The sequence below is a fragment of the Arachis stenosperma genome, chromosome 3 (genome assembly GCF_014773155.1).
Source record: "Arachis stenosperma cultivar V10309 chromosome 3, arast.V10309.gnm1.PFL2, whole genome shotgun sequence".
Lineage (NCBI taxonomy): Eukaryota > Viridiplantae > Streptophyta > Magnoliopsida > Fabales > Fabaceae > Arachis > Arachis stenosperma.
In genome coordinates, this window is record NC_080379.1 from 127,616,960 (window position 1) to 127,622,042 (window position 5,083).

General features: G+C 39.2%; 1 non-coding gene across 1 annotated transcript; it reads right to left on the reverse strand.

Annotated features, from left to right (window-relative positions):
* Positions 1-4,068: 4,068 nt before the first annotated feature.
* Positions 4,069-4,176, reverse strand: LOC130972739 (small nucleolar RNA R71). Its single transcript, XR_009083902.1, has one exon. It is a non-coding gene; the product is annotated as a small nucleolar RNA R71 (small nucleolar RNA).
* Between the last annotated feature and the right edge of the window lie 907 nt (positions 4,177-5,083).

Genomic DNA, 5,083 nt, shown 5'->3' on the forward strand with positions numbered 1-5,083 from the left:
GAAACAAGGTCCTCCATTAGAAATTTGGAGGCACAAGTGGGACAGCTGAGTAAGAAAGTTACTGAACTCCCTCCTAGTACTCTTCCAAGCAATACAGAAGAAAATCCAAAAGGAGAGTGCAAGGCCATCAACATGGCCGAATTTGGAGAGGAGTGATGAGCGGATAATTTGTACGCTTTTTGGCATTGTTTTTAGTATGTTTTTAGTATGATCTAGTTAGTTTTTAGTATATTTTTATTAGTTTTTAGTTAAAATTCACTTTTCTGGGCTTTACTATGAGTTTGTGTGTTTTTCTGTGATTTCAGGTATTTTCTGGCTGAAATTGAAGGTTCTGAGCAAAAATCTGATTCAGAGACTGAAAAGGACTGCAGATGCTGTTGGATTCTGACCTCCCTGCACTCGAAGTGGATTTTCTGGAGCTACAGAAGCCCAATTGGCGCGCTCTCAACGGCGTTGGAAAGTAGACATCCTGGGCTTTCCAGCAATATATAATAGTCCATACTTTGCCCAAGATTTGATGGCCCAAACCGGCGTTCAAAGTCACCCTCAGGAATTCCAGCGTTAAACGCCGGAACTGGCACCTAAATGGGAGTTAAACGCCCAAACTGGCATAAAAGCTGGCGTTTAACTCCAAGGAGAGTCTCTATACGAAAATGCTTCATTGCTCAGCCCAAGCACACACCAAGTGGGCCCGGAAGTGGATTTTTATGTCATTTACTCATCTCTGTACACCTTAGGCTACTAGTTTTCTATAAGTAGGACCTTTTACTATTGTATTAGACATCTTGGTTCTTCTGGTTCCCTCTCTGGGGCCGAAACCAATGATCACTTTTGTTCTTATGTATTTTCAACGGTGGAGTTTCTACACACCATAGATTAAGGTGTGGAGCTCTGCTGTACCTCGAGTGTTAATGCAATTACTATTGTTCTTCTATTCAATTCCGCTTGTTCTTTGTCCAAGATATCACTTGTTCTTCAACTTGATGAATGTGATGATCCGTGACACTCATCGTCATTCTCACTCATGAACAAGGTGACTGACAACCACTCTTGTTCTACAAGCATATGAGGCTTAGTGAATATCTCTTGGATTCCTGATAACACGATGCATGGTTGATCGCCTGACAACCGAGTGCTCGCCTGACAAACGAGCCAGCCATTCCGTGAGATCAGAGTCTTCGTGGTATAGGCAAGAACTGATGGCGGCATTCAAGAGAATCCGGAAGGTTTAACCTTGTCTGTGGTATTCTGAGTAGGATTCAATGATTGAATGACTGTGACGTGCTTCAAACTCCTAGCAGGCGGGGCGTTAGTGACAGACGCAAAAGGATCGATGGATTTTATTCCGGCCTGACCGAGAACCGACAGCTGATTAGCTATATGCTGTGACAGAGCATGGGAACATTTTCACTGAGAGGATGGGAGGTAGCCACTGACAACGGTGAAACCCTACATGAGCTTGCCATGGAAATGAGTAAGAAGGATTGGATGAAGACTGTAGGAAAGCAGAGAGACGGAAGGGAAGGCATCTTCATACGCTTATCTGAAGCTCTCACCAATGATATACATAAGTATCTCTATCTTTATCTTTATGCTTTATTCGTTTATCACTATACCCAATTGAGTCTGCCTGACTGAGATTTACAAGGTGACCATAGCTTGCTTCATAGCAACAATCTCCGTGGGATCGACCCTTACTCGCGTAAGGTTTATTACTTGGACGACCCAGTGCACTTGCTGGTTAGTTGTGCGAAGTTGTGTTTATGCCATGGTATTGAGCACCAAGTCTTTGGAGCCATTACCGGGGATTGTTTCGTGTATTAAAAAGTATTGATCACAATTTCGTGCACCAAGTTTTTGGCGCTGTTGCCGGGGATTGTTTGTGTATGGACAACTGACGGTTCATCTTGTTGCTTAGATTAGGTATTTTTTCTTCAGAGTTCTTAAGAATGAATTCTAGTGTTTCATGATGATCTGTTGAAATCTGGCTGGCTGAGAAGCCATGTCTAATCTTATTGGACCGAGGTTTCAACTAATCATCACAATAGCTTGTTGATCTCTATCAATCTTGCTATTGGAGCAATGATCTGCTAAGGCTTGGCTGGCCATTGGCCATGTCTAGTGTTTTGGACCGAAGCTTTCTTTGGAAGCTTGGCTGGCTGTGAAGCCATGTCTAATTCCTGGACCGGAGTCTTAGACTAGCATTGCAATGATTCTTGGAAATTCAAATTGAGAATTCTGAAACCTTTATTTTCTTTTCCACTTAATTTTCGAAAAAAAAGCACAAAAAAAAAATTAGAAAATCATAAAAACCAAAAATATTTCTTGTTTAAGTCTAGTGTCTTATTTTAAGTTTGGTGTCAATTGCATGTTTCTGTTCTTCTTGCATTTTTCGAATTTATGCATGTGTCTTCATTAATCTTCAAGTTGTTCTTGATGATTTACTTGTTTTGATCTTTGAATTCTATTGACTTGAGTGTTTTGTTGTTTCTCATATGCATTCTTATTTTGTTAGTGTCAATAGTATACAAACTGCTAAGTTTGGTGTCTTGCATGCATTGTTATTTGATTATTCCTCATTATTAAAAATCCAAAAATATTTTTAATTTGTGTCTTTTCAAGTCAATAATACAGAGAATTGAAGATTCATAACATACTGCAGAGGATCACACAGAAAAGCTGAGCATTCAAAATGCCCAGTGAAGAAGACAGACTGGCGTTTAAACGCCAGCCAGGGTACCTGGTTGGGCGTTTAACGCCCAAAAAGGTATAGTTTTGGGCGTTAAACGCCAGAATGTGCACCATTCTGGGCGTTTAACGCCAGGATGGCACAAGGGGGAAGATTTTGTTTTCAAAATCAATTTTTTTTCAAGTTTTCAAAGTTTTTCAAAATCAAATCTTTTTCAAATCAAATCTTTTCAATCAAATGTTTTCAAAATCAATTTCTTTCCTTTTTCAAAGATACTTACTAACATTTAATGATTTGATTGAACATTTTAAGTATGTTGCCTTTTCTGTTGAGAAAGGTTTAATGTTTGAATCATATCTTTTCTTGTTAGGCAAGTCATTAATTTTTAAATCAAATCTTTTTAAAATTGTTTTCAAAATCATATCTTTTCAATCATATCTTTTTTTTTTTAAAAACCATAACTTTTCAATCATATCTCTTTAATCACATCTTTTTCAAAATAGTTTTCAAATCATATCTTGTTAATTTCTAATTTCAAAATCTTTTTCAAAAATCACTTTACTTCTTTCCCACTTTTGTTTTCGAAAATCAATTAGTGTTTTTCAAAATGTTTTCAAAATCTTTTACTTAATTTTCGAAAATTACTTCTCTTCTTCTCACATCCTTCCATTTATGGACTAACACTATTCCTTAATGCAAAATTCGAACTCTATCTTCTTTGATAAGTTCGAATTTTCTACTTCTGTCTTCTATTTCTCTTCTTCCTCTGACACCTCAAGGAATCTCTATACTGTGACATAGAGGATTCCATATTTTCTTGTTCTCTTCTCTTTCATATGAGCAGGAACAAAGACAAAGGCATTCTTGTTGAAGCTGACCCTGAACCTGAAAGGACCTTGAAGCGAAAGCTAAGAGAAGCTAAGGCACAACTCTCTGTAGAGGACCTAACCGAATTCTTCAAAGAAGAAGAAGACATGGCAACCGAAAACAACAACAATGCAAATAATGCAAGGAAGGTGCTGGGTAACTTTACTGCACCTACTCCCGACTTCTATGGGAGAAGCATCTCTATCCCTGCCATCGGAGCAAACAACTTTGAGCTTAAGCCTCAATTAGTTTCTCTAATGCAACAGAATTGCAAGTTCCATGGACTTCCATTGGAAGATCCTCATCAGTTTTTAGCTGAATTCTTGCAAATCTGTGACACAGTCAAGACTAATGGGGTTGACCCTGAGGTCTACAGACTGATGCTATTCCCTTTTGCTGTAAGAGACAGAGCTAGAATATGGTTGGACTCTCAACCTAAAGAAAGCCTGGACTCTTGGGAAAAGCTAGTCAATGCCTTCTTGGCAAAATTCTTTCCACCTCAGAAATGGAGTAGGCTTAGAGTGGAAGTCCAAACCTTCAGACAGAAGGATGGAGAATCCCTCTATGAAGCTTGGGAAAGATACAAACAATTAATCAGAAAATGTCCCCCAGACATGCTTTCTGAATGGAGCATCATAGGTATTTTCTATGATGGTCTCTCTGAACTATCCAAGATGTCTTTGGATAGCTCTGCTGGAGGATCTCTTCATCTGAAGAAGACGCCAATAGAAGCTCAAGAGCTCATTGAAATGGTTGCGAATAACCAATTCATGTACACTTCTGAAAGGAATCCTGTGAACAATGGGACTAATCAGAAGAAAGGAGTTCTTGAGATTGACACTCTGAATGCCATAGTGGCTCAGAATAAAATATTGACTCAACAAGTCAATTTGATTTCTCAAAGTCTGTCTGGAATGCAAAATGCACCAAGCAGTACTAAGGATGCTTCATCTGAAGAAGAAGCTTATGATCCTGAGAACCCTTCAATGGAAGAGGTGAATTACCTAGGAGAACCCTATGGAAAAACCTATAATTCTTCATGGAGAAATCACCCAAATTTCTCATGGAAGAATCAAGAGAGACCTCAACAAGGTTTCAACAACAATAATGGTGGAAGAAACAGGTTTAGCAATAGCAAGCCTTTTCCATCATCTTCTCAGCAACAGACAGAGAACTCTAAGCAGAACCCCTCTGACTTAGCAACCATGGTTTCTGATCTAATCAAAACCACTCAAAGTTTCATGACTGAAATAAGGTCTTCCATTAGGAATTTGGAAGCACAAGTGGGACAGCTGAGCAAGAAAGTTACTGAACTCCCTCCTAGTACTCTCCCAAGTAATACAGAAGAAAATCCAAAAGGAGAGTGCAAAGCCATCAACATGGCCGAATTTGGAGAGGAGGGAGAGGAAGTGGACGCCATTGAGGAAGGCCTCAATGGGCGTGCACTGACCTCCAATGCGTTCCCCAATGAGGAACTATGGGAATCTGAGGCTCAAAATGAGACTATAGAGATTCCATTGGACTTAC